General features: G+C 45.0%; 1 pseudogene; it reads right to left on the reverse strand.

The window, feature by feature from the left end:
* The window catches only part of LOC130123179 (calcium/calmodulin-dependent protein kinase type II subunit gamma-like), a 96,258-nt pseudogene that overhangs the window by 40,390 nt on the left and 36,241 nt on the right, over positions 1-19,627 (reverse strand).

The following is a 19,627-nucleotide window of genomic DNA, read 5'->3' on the forward strand; positions in this document are numbered from 1 at the left end:
AACCCCCCCCCCTCCCCACACACACACTCCAGTTTTTCCTTTTGCGTGTCCGTGGTCAAACATTCTGTAGAAGCCTCCACCTGTTGCTAGGCAACCGTGAGAGGTAGAAATGAATAGCTGCTACCATGTCAGCATAGGTGAGTGACAGACAGAGAGATGAGGGGTTGAAAAGAAATGGAGAAAAAGAAAGAACGAAAGAACGAAAGAAAATGAAACAGAGGCCCCAGGGCACACAGCAATATGAAAAGAAAGAGAAAGAGAAGGACACAGAAAGCAACAGACAAGGACCAAAAAAAAGAAAAAAGAGAGGGATAATCTAAGAACAGACAGACAGTGTGGCAGAGAAAAAGAGGACTGATTTAGATAAAGTTAGCTATATGTTTTAGTGGTCCTCCTTCTCATTCAAGATCCTACAACCTTTAGCTGATCCTAACCTTTATCCTAAAAGGAATACTGCACTGATTTTTACCCTTATATATATATATATTCCTTAATAGTGAGGAGTAATGCAAGATGATGTCGGTCTGTGACTGCTCTCTGTTTTGCCGAGGTAGCCTGTGGTATGTACCCCTGATTGACCTCATTGTAATGTAGTTGCAAGGACAATGGCTGACAGACAACTATTCACACCTCTGCCACTAGGGGCAAAACCTCGGGGCGTTATTTGGCCTTAAGTCAAAGTCTCCTCTCAAGTTTAATTCCCACTCCTCTTCCAACAGACATTTTTCTACACACAACGGCTGATACACTTCTGCCGCAGCATAGTAAAAATTGGCTTTCCACATTGCCAGCAACGTTAAAAAGCCAAATGTGTCACTATTTGAAAAAAATATCTACAAATCTGACAGCGCAGTAATGCTTCAACACAATTAAAATGAAATGCCACAGTTTTGCTCCTGATCTGTGTAATAACTGAGCCAGGGGCTTTTTTCAGGGGGAGCTGATTAAGTTTCAGTCGCTCCCTCGTAAAACAACCCTGCTGGTCTTTAGCGTCACAGGGGGACTGTTGAGTGCCAATTGTCCAAGAGTCTCTTTTAATGACATGATGGTGTAAACCTGCCCTTACTTCAAAAATAACACTCGCTGTGATCAAAAATCAAAGCCCCACCTGGCCCTCTAGCCACTGAAAATATTGTGCTGTGATAGGTTGTAAAAGAGGGCATTTCTTTCCTTGGACAAAAGAAGGGCTCCCTCAGTGGACAGAGCTCTCCAGGCACAGGTAAAACATATTACCTTACAGGAAGAAGCATCCGTGTTTATCCAGTTCCACTTTGTGTGCAATCCGAAAAGGTCAGAATGTGACTACTGACACGTAGGCATTGGATAATCTCACAGGTGTTTTGTATCTAGCTTCCCTGTGACAATCTAGTTCAAACTATCGGTTAAGTGTGCGGTCATTTCATTTTGCAGCCTAACTACACTTTTAAAGTCTAGCTAGCGTGTTATTTGGCTGATATCAGACAGAATTGTCAACTCATTACACTCCATTTCAGGTCGGAGATTGCCTCCACTCCAACCGTTTTCCGTGGGGGGGGGGTCGATTTTCCCTAAGCAATCACCCGAGACCAACACATCCGCCTGAATCTAACGTCTTTTTAAGTCAACACTGATGAATAGCGAAGCCAACATACTGGTTTTGCCGGGGTTTTACGAGCGGGGGCGAAGTAAAAACAAACTACAGTGTCGGGCGATATTGAGAAGACATGCCGTCTAATGCTTGACAATAGCTCGACGACACCGTTGTCCCACCCATGGTCCTGATTGGCTAATCATTAGTCCCCCTGCAGCACTCATTGGATAATTGCTTTTTCAACCAAAAAACCACTGTTTCATGTCCTGATGCCAGACCAGAAGAATCAGTCAACTCAGTGGAGTGGGCGGATTCAAAGGTCTGGACCCAGGCAAGGGTGTTAAGTCTTTTCATTCAAAATGCTACCCACACATCGGATTCTGTGCAGCTACTTCATCAGAACTGTAATACTGTTCGAATAGTACAATTCATTACACTAATGGTATAATTGTAAATAGTTTAGAGATTACAACAGCCATCAGCCCTCATGGCCTAGTGGTTATGATTACAATTTTTTTTCCAGCTTTCCAACATAACAATGCTGAAATGTCTCTCCTCCGTTTGGCTATTGGGTTAACTTCCTTCAACAAACTAACTACTAACTAACAGCTAACTATAACTACTGACTAACAAGTAACTAACCTAACCTGCTTCATATTTTGCGTGTGTCTGACAATCTTGTTGTAAGAAGTGGGGTTGTTGTGAAGTGTCTAGTGTGTTGGTGTAGTGTTCTGTGCCTGTCACGTCCCACTCTCAACCTTCCCCGCTGGCTAGCAGAAATGCGAACAGGAGAGCCGAGCACCTATGTCTCTCCCTGCCAGTACATAGCCTCTCCAACAGCAAGCCCTATATAGTGCTCCTCTCGTGGCGACACACAGTAACTGGGTACACCCTGAATGAACTACAAGGGACTTTGAGGAGGTCTGGCCCCTAGAAACGTCCCTACAAATGCAATTGACCGTGTCTGCGGGTGGGAAGCCGGATGTGGGTATGTGTCCTGGTCACTGCACTAGCACCTCCTCTGGTCAGTCGGAGCACCTATTCAGGTGGGGAGGGGGGAACTGGGGGGGATAGCGTGATCCTCCCACGTGCTACATCCCCCTGGTGAAACTCCTCACTGTCAGGTGAAAAGAAGCGGCTGGCGACTCCACATGTATCGGAGGAGGCATGTGGAGTCTGCAGCCCAGGCGATATTGGCAGAGGGGGTGGAGCAGCCACCGGGATGGCTTGGAAGAGTGGGGTAACTGGCCAGATGGAAAATATTTTTCATCTAATGCACCTGCACAGAAATGACAGTCCCCACGTGGGAAATCTGTAGAATGTATGCACACAGTCACTACGTCACTCACTGGCTCGTAGAACTGAGGGTCCTCACATGGGATGTTGGACCCTTCTCCAACAGTGTGAAATAGAGTAATGTTACTGTTTTTCCACTAGCTTAAGTGCCTGTCGTGAAGATAGCTGGTACAACTCTCATATGAGGGGGAGCTTCAGAAACCTGCTGTTACCTGAGCAGCTTCTACCAAAGTGCTGCCAAATAGGGTCTTGATGCATACTCAGTAATCCAGGTAAGGAAATCCCAGAGGTTGAATCAGTTCATCTGGACACAACGTTGTGTCCGGATGAACTGACTCAACTTCTGGGATGCTGTCAAGCAAGGCACTAAATCCCCATCTGCTTCAGTGGCCATCAGTATAGGATTTGGATTTGTGCAGGGGAAGACCGAGCTGTGAGCAGGTTTATATACATATTCAGCCCTCCCTCTCCCCACGGTTCCTCCCCGAGGGCACCGCCGTCACACAGAACGCCCTCTTTATCGACAAACAGGTTGACAAGTGACTAAATATGTACACTCCAAAAAAGGCACGTTGTGTGCATCTGCATAAATGAAAGGTTAAATATTAATATCATAGTTACAGAGAACATATAGACAGAGAAGACAGATACAGTAGGTGTAAAAAAAAACTACTGTCAAGGACATCCAGTGGCCACCCATGGTAGAGCTTTGAACAGGACTCACCTATGTTTGGGTGCTTGAGCAGGCGACAGATTCTGGCCCTCTCGTTCCAATTTCTGATGATCTGGGGAGAAGAAAGAAAAGGGAGGGAGGGATAAATGTCAGTTCTACGAAGAGAAGAATTTGGTTATGTGATATCATAGAGGATGTCAAAAAAATATTAGGAATCCTATTTAGTGAGTGAGCGACACAGTCATGCTCTTCTTTCCCAACACTGAAAAACTATAACGCTCTCTCTCGCTCTCTCTCTCTCTCTCTCTCTTTCTCACACACACACACACCACACACACACACACACACACACACACACACACACACACACACACACACACACACACACACACACACACACACACACACACACACACACACACACATCACGTTGTGTCAGAAACTGAATTAAACGAAACCCACACCAGGGAGGGGGAGCGCGAAAGTGTTGCCAAACGATGGCTGCAGAGGGAAGTGACATAAGACAGCCTATATCGAAACAAGAGTCTTTTTCCTGTATGGTTTCGGCTGTGGCGTACTGCAAAGTTGTCACGGGGTAGTGAGAGAGCTGCGGCAGCTCGACCGAACTGACAAAAAAAAGAAGCTGCTTGTTAAGACTTAAGTGTTCCCTCATTCAAACCCATATCGGCTTATATCAAAAACAAACAAAGTTAGTGGAACTGTTTTCAGATCGGCTGAATGGCAAACGGGGAATATGATTATCTGCCTGCTGGAGGAAAAGAAAAAAAAAACAATTGTAACAAAAAACGTCAGACAGTTAAAATGTACCCTCCTTTCTTTCCAGACACTTTCTACAGAGCAGAGAGGACCAATAGGCTAGGACCACACAAATCAGACACAAAAAAAGTGCAGTCAGGTCCATGGTTGTCATTGCACGCAAATACATGTGCATGTTCATATATAGGCAGGTTGAGAAATGGGCATTTTGCAGACATTTCTAAGGGAAGCATGCTTTCCCCAGTCAGTAAATCAGTCAAGAGTGCCTTCTTTTTGTCACTTTTTCTATTACTTGGTACATTGGGATTTTTTTTTCTGTTCCTGTTGTTGTTGTTGTTGTTAAAGGATCTACCAGCAACGTGTACAAAAAATGGAGATGTGTGTTGTAGTTGTGCACTTCTAGGGCAGAAATAATGTCAAGTGTGTTCTCTTCATATTATTTTCCCCCTCATAGTGTGTGAACTCGGGAGGATGTTTCATAACAGTTACCAGCTGATAATGCAGATAAATTAATTGATGCTCGACAAATCTCACAACACATGCTAGATGTGCACCAGCCACAGCGACATGCACGCAGGCTCTCTCTCTCTCTCTCTCTCTCTCTCTCTCTCTCTCTCTCTCTCTCTCTCTCTCTCTCTCTCTCTCTCTCTCTCTCTCTCTCTCTCTCTCTCTCTCTCTCTCTCTCTCTCTCTCTCTCTCTCTCTCTCTCTCTCTCTCTCTCTCTCAAGTGCTAACCCAATGTTGCAGCACAACAGCAGGTTGTACTTAGTTAAATTAGTCTCGTGGGTTCGGCCTTAATACAATCAGCGTCCAGTTAATGATTCTAATGGTTAGGATCGCCAACATCCTTGTGTGTGTGTGTGTGTGTGTGTGTGTGTGTGTGTGTGTGTGTGTGTGTGTGTGCGTGTGCGTGTGCGTGTGCGTGTGTCCACTTTCATGGGATTAGTGGCTTCAGTTCAAGCCAAACAGATTGCTTGTCGGATGGATGGTGTATCCTCTTGACAAATTGGACAGATAAGCAGTTGGGGGGGGAATGAAGGGTGTCAAAGGTCAAGTTCATACTGGCTGACCCTGCCACCAGCTGTTGGCCTTTGCAGGACAAATGGGCTTCTTATGTGGGTGTGAGAGAGACAGCGAGAGAGAGAGAGAGAATGCCCATAATCCTCCTGACCATACCCTGGCTTTGGGCCATACCAGGGTTACGGGCAGGACAATCAGCCTGATGGGCTTCGAGTAGGGGGATCTCATCAATTCAAAATGAACATTGCAAGCAAAACCGAATATGCATGACTATTCTGCAAGCCCCCACATCCCACTCCCCACCCACACACATGAACACGCACAAATCAGACAGCTGTACCATGGAAATATATGCCCACAACCCCCCAACTCAGCACAAAGTGCTAGTTAGGCTGTCATTTCCACAGGTGAGAGCTGTTGTGGTTGGATTTCTAAACCTTTTGGGAATGCAGTGACTGTTCCTGGCTCCCCCTATCTTATCTTATTCACATACAGGTAATAGCAAACAGCAGCATGGAGGCTCTATCACTGAAGCAAAGTGAGAAAACGAGAGGAAAAGGAGAAATTAAGTGGGAGGGAAAAGAAATATAGTAAAGGAAACACATCGAGTTGAGTATGCAAGGTAAGAAGAGGATGGGGAGTAAAAGAGAACGAAGTAAACAGGACAAGAAACCAAGAAAGTATGAGATGGTGAGGTTTAACAAATTACTAATATTTACTAATATAACAGCAATTAAAACGGGCAAATAAAAAGGATGTAAAGTGGCAAAGTCCACCAAAGAATAAATTGTCTATGTCTTGACCTTTGAACTCTTGGGAGTTGGGGAAATCCTTGTTCGGGAATCATAATTGAAAGGTGATACATTCCATTGTCAATAGCTCTATCATTGTTTTATCTATAAACTTGCAGTACCATGCTAGCATATATTTTTGCACATGTGGTAGCCAAAACCCTCACTTCCATGCCATGTCCTGCCGATAAAGCTACGGAAAACCAAATCCATCTCGCAACTTTGAAAAAGTGACTGGCTCAAGACGCTACATATGATGTTAACAAGTTCATCAACTGCTACATTGTTAGAGACCTTTAGCACTTCAGTCAGCGGAGACGCTTTGTGTCAGGTACACGATTGAAACACAAGTCCGACGGTTTCATCGACCAATCTTACCAAACTTAAGACCTTTCCAAACTGCGGCCACTCATCATCACTGGTGGTCACTCGGGGTTGAGTATGACTGTCCTCCTTCTAGGTCCTTGTGGGTATCCTTGGGGGAGGACGCCTGCATGTGACAGCTTTTTACGTGGCGTGGCTAATGCTGCTGCAGCCACCACACGGTCCTTGGCAAGGGGTGGCCAGAGTCCAATGGCATGGAGAGCCAAGCTCCGGACGGCATAGCTCTTGGGATCATTGGTACACTCAAGCTTCTCCTCCACGGCAAGGTGGTGATCCAGAAGAAGCAGCCACTACCCCCAGCACGTTCACATGTAACCTCACTGCAATATTAATGCTATTTAACTCTGTGTATCGGTCATTATTGTTTTATTTTCTATAACTACCTAACTATACCAATAACTACCAGTGATTAACCTGTAATTTCCATTGCAACCATTGTAGAATAAGGTATTACCACACTATTACTTGGACTAAGGTACATCTGAAATGGCAAATACGCTCCACGTTGTCTGTTGTCCTGTATAATGGTGTGATTCTGAGGGTATTTTTTATGACATGCACCATTTAGTCTAGTGCACAGTATAGTCATGAGGATCATTTTTAAAATTCAGCACCATTCGGCAGGCAGTGTGCACAGGAGAACAACGATGAGACCACAGATGTCAGAGGATAAGCTAAAGGCAGATTTATTTTGAAAACAGAATAAACATTCATTTGAGACAATAAATATCAAACACACAGTAGGCCTATCACTCAGTGAAACGGTAAATGGACTGCATTTACATGGTGCTCGTCTAGTCTACCGACCACTCAAACTACTTTACAGCGTACGTCTCATGTTCACCCATTCACACAGACATTCATACACTGATGGTGGAGGCTGCCATGCAAGGCCCAACAAGTTCATCGGGAGCAGTTAGGCATTCAATGTCTTGCTCAAGGACACTTCGACATGCTCTCTGCAGGAGCTGGGGATCGAACGAGGAACCGTCTGATCACTAGACAGCCCATTCTACCTCCTGAGCCATACAATCCCTATAAAAAATAGAAAACAAATAAAGGAATCCAAAGAACTTGTTGGATTATCTGCCGCATTTGGATAGTCTTGAATCTGAAAAATCAAATAAGTTTTTTTTTTCTTCCCCCCAAGCAGTCTCCAGCCCTGCCTCCTGAATACACTGGTGTGGCTGTGGCTGATAACAAAATGTTGACATACCACCCAACCCCAATGGCCTGCATTAGCTTTGGTCCAAGGATGCCATTTTCGGCTGCTTCACCTTGTTTGCAGTCCAAGAAAATCAGTTGCAGTAGTTTTATTTCTCTCCACCTCCAATATAAAACTAGTAGTGACTGCCTGTCCAACAGAATCGCCACATCGTCACCACATTTCAACTCATGGGAAAAAAGCAACTTATTAATGAAGAAAAATTGCAGACTTCAGCTCTAAGCCAATCAGCTGAAGCTCTTATTCCGGACAGGAGTTATATCAACAATGACTAACCACTCTGTGTGTATAAATGTGTGTTTGCTAACCTGCAGAAGTGTATGATAGGTCTGATCGGTGTGTTCAGAAGAGAGGAAATCAAGGCCTTCTGTCGACATTGCACGGCCTTCTTCCCAGAGCTGTAATGGGTTTGGTCACTGGTACTTTTGGATGAGCATGAATGCAAAAATAGGCCATTTTTCAACGCTGGCCTGTGGCGATAGTTTCATCATGTTGACGATTGTGAACAGTTTTGTCGGCAATCGTCTGAAGAACACTACAGACTGACAGACGGTTTCCAAAGGAACAGCAGAGACTGAGCACAAGCTTCAATGAAAAGACCTGAAACTAACTTGAGGTTTCTCGTGGTAACAAAGTACTTGAAGGCAAACAGAAGCAGCAGAAACTAACCACAGGTCAACAGAAACCATGAAGAAGAAAAAAAAGAACTCCATGCAAAAAGCAGGCTAGACTAGATATGACTAAAAGCTAGGCTTGTTACTTTCCAAGCAACCATTTCCATCAACTTGTTCGCTCATGAATTTATTAGAATTGCGTCATTACATTTCTTTATTCTGAGAGCTCTGCATGTAAATGGAGTGCTACTGTAGATGGTTGGATGGATGAATCTATTCTTTCTTCCAGTCCACATGTTATCAATAAAGACCACCGCCCAACCCAGGCCCTTCAAAGACCACGATGTGCATGCAAAAATACACAAAGATTTGAAAATGCCATGCTTGTATACAGTGCACACATACTCTAGCCCAAAGTCTTTAGGTGTTTTCCAGGACAGATTCGGATATCCCTGGGTGTGGTTGTGAGAGTCGATTAAACAGCATGTGGTCTGAGTGGATCGGAGTGCTGATCTCTCCCATGGTGCATCATTACGTTTCTTTATTCTGAGAGCTCTGCATGTTAATGGAGTGCTACTGTAGATGGATGGACGGCTGAATCTATTCTTCCTTCCAGTCCACATTCACTGATTGAAAACAAGTTATCTAATCATCGTGTGCGTGTGTATGTATGTATGTGTGTGTGTGTGTGTGTGTGTGTGTGAGAGAGTGAGTATGAATCAGAAAGACAATACCAAATAATTTGTATCAAGGATGAGATGGCAAAGCTGAAGATGGTCAATATTTGTTTAAACCCAGCGTAGGAAAGCATTTCTTCAGACTGAAGACCTAAGACGTTCTCCAGAGACAGGGCAACCAATGTGTTGTTGACAGCCAACAACACACCACTTTGCCATGTCTGGTTCATCTACTGATTAGGGGTCACCTGGCTATCGGCATGCTTACCAAATCAGGATGGTACGGTGACAAGTCCCTGACTACATATAACCCTTATCAGCAACAGCCTCTCCAGTCTAAAGCATGTCATTAAGGAAGGCACACACCAAGTGCTAGACCACCCTCAGCTAGCCAAGAGAGACATGGGTGTGCGTATGTGGCCTGGTGACATCCCCTTTACATGCTGAAGTGTTGCCTCCTTCATCCTTAGGACAATATACTCTGGCTCACCTAGTGCCCCTAGTGTGAGTCTGTGTGTATAACAGTGAGGTTAGTGCACAATATGGGAAAGAAATGGGGTGTGTGTGTGTGTGTGTGTGTGTGTGTGTGTGTGTGTGTGTGTGTGTGTGTGTGTGTGTGTGTGTGTGTGTGTGTGTGTGTGTTCATGCACGCACGCTTGTTTGTTGACTTAAGTGGTTGGTGGATAAGTTTCTGGTTATGTGCATGTGAATATATTGTGTGTGTTTGTGTGCATGTGTCTAGTATATGTACTCAAATATACAATTTGAATTTTAAAAACTTGATATATACTATACACGCATGTGTACAGTATATCTCAAAACTGTGCTGTGCGGATGACTAAAAACAGCCTCTTAGCCTCACTTCGTGCCTCTCTCTCCCTCCCTCCCTCAAAAACATTCATGGCAGAACTTTGAGACCCTTTACCCCCACAAGCTCTCCTCTGTGCCAAACACATAGCAGACCTGTTCCTAAAGCGTGTCCACAAACTAGTTAGGCAAGCTTGCGCCATTCACAAAGTATCTCTTATTCTGGATGTTTATTGGTACGATCAGATTTAAAGAGTGGTACACACCTGCCACACAACCATGCACAACAGTCCCATAGTCCAAGCTCATTTTAATATTTGAGATCATAAATATATTTGGATCTCAAGCAATACCAAATTCAAAATTTAATGTATTTTCAGAGCAAAATGATCCAGCTAGTCAAGTAAATTCTCTATGAGACAGTACAAGCCTGTTTCATGCTATAAGCAATCACCAGCTGTCAATAAGACTACTCGAGGAAGGACAGTAGATGGTATGTCCTTCCTTGAGTAGTTTTATTGACAGCTGGTGGATTGCTTATAGCATAAAACAGGCTTGTACTGTCTCATAGAGAATTTACTTGACTAACTGGATTAAAAAAAATACACACACACACACACACACACACACACACACAGAGTACGGTGGCGCAGTGGTTAGTGTGGTGCAGTAGTTAGCGCGGTCGCCTCACAGCAAGAAGGTCCTGGGTTCGAGCCTCGGGGTAGTCCAACCTTAGTAGGTTGTCCCGGGTCGTCCTCTGAGTGTAGTTTGCATGTTGTCTGCGTGGGTTTCCTGCGGGGGCTCTGGTTTCCTCCCACAGTCCAAAGACATGTAAGTCAGGTGAATTGGCCATACTAAATTGTCCCTATGTATGAATGTGTGTGTGGGGGGGCCCTGTGATGGCCTGGCGGCCTGTCCGGGGTGTCTCCCCGCCTGCTGCCCAATGACTGCTGGGATAGGCTCCAGCATCCCTGTGGTCCTGAGAGCAGGATAAGCGGTTTGGATAATGGATGGATGGATGGATGGATGGAGATATACAATCTGAATTGAAACTAGCACCCTGCTCCGGATAATAAATTCTTTCCTTTTCGCCAGTTTTTTCTTTTTTGGATCCCCCCCCCCTTTTCACCCCAATTGTACTTGGCCAATTACCCCACTCTTCCAGGCCATCCCAGTTGCTGCTCAACCCCCTCTGCTGATCCGGGGAGGGCTGCAGACTACCACACGTCTCCTCCGATACATGTGGAGTCACCAGCCGCTTCTTTTCACCTGACAATGAGGAATTTCACCAGGGGGATGGAGCACATGGGAGGATCATGCTATCCCCCCCCCCAAACAGGTGCCCCAACCGATCAGAGGCACTAGTGCAGCGACCAGGACACATACCCACATCAGGCTTCCCACCCGCAGAAACAACCAATTGTGTCTGTAGGGACGCCCGACCAAGCCGGAGGTAACACGGAGATTCGAACAGGTGATCCCCATGTTGGTAGGCAACGGAACAGACCGCTATACTACCTGGACGCCTTTTCACCATTTCTTAGAAAATCCTTTGGATGGCCAATAGCTCAGATGCAATTAGGGAAGAACAAGGGGGAAGCCAAACCACCTAACAGAAACAAACCCCTGCATAACTAGAACTGGTGAGACAAATACTCCAAGGTTTTTATGCTGGACGAATGTTTTTATACCTTAATTTCAATTCTGACAGTAGCTTTTTGACTTGTGAACGTGCAAGAGCTCCTGTTTCATTTGGATCCCGTTTACCACAGTATGTGTCACTGAAAGGTAGCACCTGATTAGCTGCACAAATTCCTCCAAATTGATTTTTTTTTGTTCTCTAAATTTCTTTTTTGCCCATGACACTCAAAATCAGTTGTCCTTCCATGCTTTTAAAAAAATTTTTTTTTTGTGGTACTAGTTTTGTTGATCCAGGGTTCATTGGCACGCACATTCAATTTGTGAACAAGCGTTGTTATTCAATGTTCAATGCACTTGTTAAAAACAAATTTGGTATTTCAATTTTACACACTTACTTGCGGTTTATCCTTGACAAAAGCTGTTTTGCAGGCCACTGACAGAAAAACAACGTGCACATACCCACATGCACATTCAGTACACACACACACACACACACACACACACACACACACACACACACGACTTGTAGGATACAACGATGCACTACTGCTGTGGCGGGATACTGGGCTGATCGGAGGTTCAAATCGGGTACAAATTAGTAGAGAATTTCCTCTATACCAAAAACTTGTTGTCAGGGGCCATGTGTAAAATGTCAGAAATCAAAGTAAATTAGATTTTATACCTTTGTGACAGAGACTAATACACCGGGTTTCATTTAAACCAGTGATGCACAACTTATGTTCAAAGGCTCAACATCCTACACTGATCAGTATTCTGCATCAGACATCTTCAGTCTCTTATAGTTCGCCAGTATTCATCTTGAGCAGCTCCAAACAGAGCTGATTCCACACCTCCATCTTTTACCCAAGCCACACACCCACATCTGCTTATCTCCTCACACGAGCTTGAACAACACTGGCTGCAAGTGAAGGGAGTTGTGTGTGTGTGTGTGTGTGTATGTGTGTGTGTGTGTGCGTGCGTGTGTGTAAGGAAAATAATACTTTTATTGTCATTCCAGAACATGTTCTACATGAAAGGGAACAAAATGAGGTACTCAGGTGTCGGTACAGGTAATAGCAATAATAAAACCAAGAAACAAAGCAAAAAAATAAAACACCACCCAATTTTTTTTAAATATGAAAATATAGAGTGAGAAGAGCGTGAGGATAAGAATGTGAGGTCTAAAAGAAAAACAAGGTGGCCTAGTGAGCCCAAAGTACAGCAATGCCCTGATATGAACGAATAAAATACTAATAGTAATAATTCAATTCAGTTCTGTTCAGTGAGATGTAGAATTTATCAGTCTCACAGCATCAGGGAAAAAGCTGTTCCTCAGCCTGGTGGTTCTGGTCCTGATGCTGCGTAGCCTCCTGCCTGATGGGAGGGGGGCAAACAGTCCATTTGCAGGGCGGGTAGAGTCCCTTGTGATGCAAGAGGCCTTTTTCCTGCACCTGCTGATATAAATGTCACTAATGGAGGGTTCACTGCTGCCAATGATCTTCTGCACAGTCTTTACCCCCCGCTGTAATGACCGTCTTTCTGCAGCAGAGCAGTTACCATACCACACGGTGATGCAGGAAGCTAGGATGCTCGCCGCAACACACCTGTAAAAGGAAATGGGGGCTGATGTGCCAAGGCCAGCAGTCTTCAGCCTCCTCAAAAAGTAGAGGCATTGGTGGGCTTTCTTCATTATCCTTGTTGTGCTGATGCTTCAAGTGATGTGCACCCAAGTATTTAAAGCAGGAGACCATCTCAACTGCTCCTCTGATGTAAAGGGCAGGGGGGGGGTCTTCCTTAAGTCCACAATCATCTCCTTTGTTTTCTTTACATTGATGGAGAGGTTGTTCACTTTGCAATAGGCATCCAGTTTTTCCACTTCCTGTCTGTACTCCGACTCCTTGTTGTGAATGATGAGTCCCACCACTGCCGTATCGTCTGTGAATTTCACAATATGATTGCTTGGCTGCTTGGCTAAGCAATCATAGGTCAGTGGAGTGTACAGTAGGGGGCTTAGGACGCATCCCTCGGGGGAACTGGTGCCGAGGATAATGGGAGAGGATGAGATATTGTGGATTCTAACGTACTGGGCCCTTTTTGTCAATAAGTCCAGTACCCAGCTGCACAAAGATGAGCTCAGCCCAAGCAGTGACAGTTTATCTATAAGGGTTTGTGGAATGATAGTATTAAAGGCGGAACTGAAGTCAAGGAAGCGTCTGATATAGGAGTCCTTGCTCTCCAAGTGTGTGTGTGAGAGCCAGGTGAACCACAGATGAGATGGCATCTGCAGTGGGGTGGTTTTGTCTGTATGCGTACTGGTGGGGGTCTACTGTGATGTTGATGGTCTTCTTTATGTGTGTCATGAAAAGAGGTTTGAAGCACTTTATGATTACTGGAGTGAGTGCCACCAGGCAATAGTCATTCAGGCATGACACTGTCATGACACTTTCCCCTGGGACAGTGAGGAATCAAAGATGTGTGTCAGTACTGCTGAGAACACGGCCTGAGATGTTGTCCAGGCCTGCAGCCTTGCGGGGGTTGACTTTCTGCAGGGTCCTCCTCACATCTACTGCAGTCACACTGAGGCACAGCTCATCTGGGGTGGAGATGAACCTGGAGCTAGGAGAGGTGTTGGAATCCTCAAAACTAGCATAAAAGGTATTAAGAGCATCAGGAAGAGTTGAGTCCCTGAGGCATTCGGCATCTCTTCTGGTTTAGTCTGTGATGTTCTTGATGCCCTGTCACGTGCTCCAAGGGTTCTTGGTGGAGAACTTACCTTGGCTTTTGACATCAGAGGTAGCTTTGTCCCTCTTTATACTCCCAGTGTAGTTTCCCCTTGCTGCTTTGAGTGCAGATGTGTCGCCAGACCTCAACGCAGTCACACATTTCCAGCAGAGCAGACTTCTGCAATCAGCAAGGGTTTCTGGTTGGGGTGGATCTTAATTTTTCTGGTGGTGGTAACATCATCCACACACTTGCTGATGCAGCCGATGACAGATGATGCATACTCCTACAGGTCCACATCTTCAGCACTTGTTGCTACCTCTCTGAAGATCTGCCAGTCAGGACCATGGATGTATTATAGTAGAACTGGATATGGTGCCACTGCTCAGCCTTGCAGCCATTTTCCCCAGTGGCCACTCGCGATATTACAGTGAAAAATCCCCTGCGGCCCAAAAAGCATTTCCCTCATAGACCACCATTGTAAAAGAGACGCCGGTAAAACTGTTGACGGGACACCTGCAGCTATAATCATGGTCAATTATTACTCTTTGTATCGTATATTTTTAAGCCATGGGGTTTTAATCTTTTTAAAAATGTTCCACAGCCCAGAAAATTATTTTTTTCTGCATTCTGTCACGGCTGCGTACGAACGCTCTACGCCCAGTCATGTTGCGGTCTCGAGAACGAGGATCTTTGCTAGGTTAAACAAACGCTGTCCGGATGAACAAAAATCAAAGGTAAAGGTGAATAAATGACACAAAGCTGAGCCATCTCTTTCACACATCAAGATATACGCGCGGCGCCCGATCCTGAATGCGGTTCGCTTGTTCTCATAGCCTAGAGGCATGATGGGAGTAACACTACTGCCCATATTAAGTGGGCTGCGTGTACCTGGAAGTAACCTGGAAGCCAGAAATTTTTTCGGCATATGCGCCAGGCAAGCAATTCTCATAGGAATGAACAGGTGTCATTTTTAGATCCGGTATCCAGTTCTACTAATACATCCATGGTCAGGTCACTCAAAACAGTCCTGGAGCATGGAGGCAGTATCAATCGGTTACACAGGGATGTCTTTGGTGTTGATTTCCTGGACTTCAGCAGAGGGTGGCAAGCAGGGACCAGCATGATGGAGATATGGTCAGAGTTGGGGTATGGCTCTGTATGTCCTCTGTCTGTTTGTATACATGCGGTCAAGCGTGTTCGCTCCTCGGGTGGCAGTGGTGACAAGCTGGCGAAACTTTGGTAAGATTTCTGTCAGGTTGGTATGGTTGAAATCACCCGCAATCACGTAGAGTGCCTCCGGGTCCTTGTTTTGAAGTGAGCCAGCTGTTATCGTGAAGCTCCCTGAGCATGTCTTTAGCATTAGCAGTTGGGGGCATGTAAACAGCCACGATGAACACTGCTGTGAATTTTCGCAGCAAATGTGGCCGGCACTTTATTATTAAGTGTTCTACTGCCCCAGAGCAATGACTGCTAACCAGAGAACAGTTTATACACCAACCTTTGTTAATGTATATGCAGAGTCCACATCCTTAGGTTTTCCCCACCAACCGATTCCAATCTGCATGGAAGAGTAGCAACCCGTCGAGTTGAAAAGCCAAGTCCAACATATGACGGTTTAGCCAAGTTTCCATCAGGAGAAAAACACATTAGTTCTTCATCTCCCAATGAGCACTCAGTCTCAGTCAGATCAGATCCATTTTGTTATCCAGTGAGCAAACGTTGGCCAGATAGAGCGATGGAATAGCTGGCCTGGTCGCATTAGCTTTTAGCTTGGCCAACAGACTGGCCCGCTTACCCCTCTTCTGCTTTCATGCACACCACTTCCTCTTGCCTCTGAGCCATTGTAGTCTGCTAGGCCAGTCCGCTGCCGCCGGGCATTGTGTCCTCAGGAGCTGCAGTCTGCTGAGCGCTGCTCTAAGCTTCAGTGGAAGTAAGGCAGGCGAGTTGTTGATAATGTTCAGAAGTTCAGTTGGGCTGTAACTTCTTGGCCTAGTTGCACAGGTTGTGTGTGTGTTTGTGTGTGGGCAACACACCACCTTCATTTATGAGACATAATGGCGGAGTGGGGTGCGGTAGCACTTGTCTCAAGTCAGTTTAATTGACTCAAAACAGGTTAAATTGTGGCTGCACTCAAACGAAGACCCACCACAGACAAGGAGGGAGGGTGAGCTATGGATATAAACATCTGTGTTTTAAGTTTTTTAATCCTTGGTGGTTTTAGTGTATAAACAGGCTATTAACTACCATTTTTGTGCCAGAGAGCCCTGGCTGTGGCACAGATTTGCCATGCAGAGGAGCATGCTGTAGAGCAACACAGACAAGACAGACAGTGAAAACAAGATAGAAACAGACTTGGGGTCAGTGTGGCCCAGAACAGACAAGACTATAAATAGATCCAATCCTCCTCCAGCTTAAGCCCTGAATCACACTGACCTGGGTCAGCCCATATTGCCTAACAGACAGACAGAGACAGACACAGAGAGAGAGAGAGAGAGAGAGAGAGAGAGAGAGAGAGAGAGAGAGAGAGAGAGAGAGAGAGAGAGAGAGAGAGAGAGAGAGAGAGAGATTCAGAGACAAGGGGAGGAGGAGGGGGAGGGGGGTAGGAGAGTTCTTACCTCTAATTGGTAAAGAATTCTCTCTGTTTCTATCTCCCTCCCTAATCCTCTCCTCCCTGTTTCTTTCATGCCCTCCTCTCACTCTCTCAACAAGTGGTTTGTCGGGTGTCCAGGCACCGTTGTGCGTTCAGCACGGTGACAATGAACCAGAACCTGACATTCGCTTCTTAAGGCCAATAGTACAAATTATTGCCATGACGGTGAGGAGCTGACAATGATAATGGAGGCAGTGACGTCAAAGATGATGTTGACAAAGACCAGGTTAACAAAGAAGCTCATAATGTGCGATCTGACATGTGATAATCAAGATTGTGAGCTGGAAGCCAGTGGTAAGCCGACGCTTCAGTGGCTTCACCTCCATTCCCCGTCTCCCACCCGTCCACCTCCGCAGTATGCTGATGAGGCAGAGAGACAGACGACAGCTTGGCTGGACGAAATGACAGAGAAAAATGACAAAAACATTATAGACAGTGAAAGAAAGGGAGAAAGAGGAAAAGGATTCCACCAACCTCAAGCCTCTATCACTTTTTTTGTAAAATATTGCAACAACACCCAGTGCTGTACTACCCTAACCTATCATATCCATCCCAAAGAGCTGTTTACGTGCTGTACAACACTAATTATTGACTAGCTGTTAATCAAGCAATATTCCTGTCCACCATCTGTGTCCTTGCATTTCTCTTGTTCACCCCAAAATTCACCGTGATGAGAACATATCTTTGCCAAAAACCTACACAGTTTTTTAAGCAAAATTTGCATCTGCTCTTCTTTCAAACCAATAATGTACCTCTTTGAACAAATCTGTCTGTTGAGCAAAGTATTCTATGGGACAGAAATGGCCGTTTATTGAGATAAGTAGGTGTCTGAGTGGCGATAGCGATCATACAAAGTGCACTGTGCATATCAGTCATTTAAACCTGTGTTTTTTTGTGCCGGAGCACTCCATGCTTGTGTTTGCCCTCCTCCAGAAACCCTGGGAAGAACGTTCTCCACACAGTCTGGAATCTAAACCTGGAATTTCTGTTATCAATAAGCAAACAGTAAAATCCTGAGTGTTAATTTAACTCTGAGAGTGTACAAATGGACCTGAAAGGATCAATTTGTACACTCTCGGAGTTAAATTGACACCCGGGATTTAAAAAAAAAAAAAAACAAACATTTTTTTACAGGTGAGTTGACCAAGCAAACTTAACTGGTTAATGGCACTATTAAAAGAAATACAGCATGAAGTTGTATTGTGATTTACGTATGAATCCTATGTTTTGTTCTTACTCTTAAGCCTCTATTCAACACAGACAATGATGAAGCAAACTAAATTGCTCTCATTGCTTTTGCTAAAGCTATGCTTTGTCACCCTTTAGCAAAAACAGCTAACAGCTTCATACAACCATGGAGTATTGACTTTTGGGCATGCCCATTTTCACAATATTGTCATAGACTGGAAGAACACGTTTCCATAACCCAAACGATTCTGTGAGTTTGTTCTAAAACACATTTTATATATAATCTATATATATTTGACATGGTTAACCACCAAATCCTCCTCTCCACACTCACTGGGCTTGATATCTCAGGAGCTGCCCTCCACTGGTTCATATCCTACCTCTCAGGGAGATCTTTAAAGAGTAACTTGGAGGGGAGAAGTGTCCAAACCATATGGCTTATCCACAGGGGTGCCTCATAGGTCAGTGCTTGGTCCCCTTCTCTTCTCAATATACATCACCTCACTTGGTGTATTCATCCGCTCCCATGGTTTCTCATACCATTGCTATGCTGATGATACTCAGCTCTTCCTATAATTCCCGCCAGATGACCTCACAGTTTCGGCACGGATATCATCATGCCTTGCTGATATCGCTGCATGGATGAAACAATGCCACCTTCAGCTTAACCTATCAAAGACTGAGCTCCTTGTCATCCCAGCCAGTCCATCCTTACAACAGATCAATATCCAGCTCGGATCAACCCAACTCATCCCCACAAAGTCTGCCCGAAACTTGGGTGTCATGATTGATGACCAACTAACATGTTTTCACATAGCCTCTATTGGTCGGTCATGCCAATTTACCCCGTACAACTTCAGGAAAATTAGACCCTACCTGTCTAAGCATGCAGCACAACTCCTGGTACGGGCTCTTGTTATATCATGCATTGACTACAGCAACTTGTTATGGCAGGTCTCCTGGCATGCACTTTCAAACCTCTGCATATGATCCAGAACATGGCGCTACACCTGATCTTCAACAAACCCAAAACAGCATGTCACTCCAATGTTCATATCCCTCCACTGGCTCTCAGTTTCTGCCCACATCAAATTCAAAACCTTAATGCTCACTTACAAAACAGCAACTAAAACAGACCCCACCCACCTGAACTCCCTCATTCAGGTGTACACGCAGTCCTGCTCACTACGCTCTGCCAATGAAAGGCGTCTGGTACTTCTGACACAATGGGGCCCTAAGTCACAGCCAGACTCTTCTCTTCTATAGTTCCCCAGTGGTGGAACGAGTTACCACACTCCATTCGATCCGCTGAGTCCCTCTCCATCTTTAAAAAGAACCGGAAGACTCAGCTCTTTCATGAACACCTCCACACCTGATGGTATTAATATAAAAAAAAAAAAAAACAATTTGCTTCTATGCACCCTAGGCCTTTGTGCACTGCCTGTTGACACCTACATATGTCCTATCAGACTGGAACCCAGTTTTTGGCACTTACTTGCGTTGACGCCTCCTGACTAGAGACCTTGCTTGTGTTGCATTAACTCTAAGATGTACGTCGCTTTGGATAAAAGCATCTACTAAATGAAACTG

Source organism: Lampris incognitus, chromosome 13, assembly GCF_029633865.1.
Source record: "Lampris incognitus isolate fLamInc1 chromosome 13, fLamInc1.hap2, whole genome shotgun sequence".
NCBI lineage: Eukaryota > Metazoa > Chordata > Actinopteri > Lampriformes > Lampridae > Lampris > Lampris incognitus.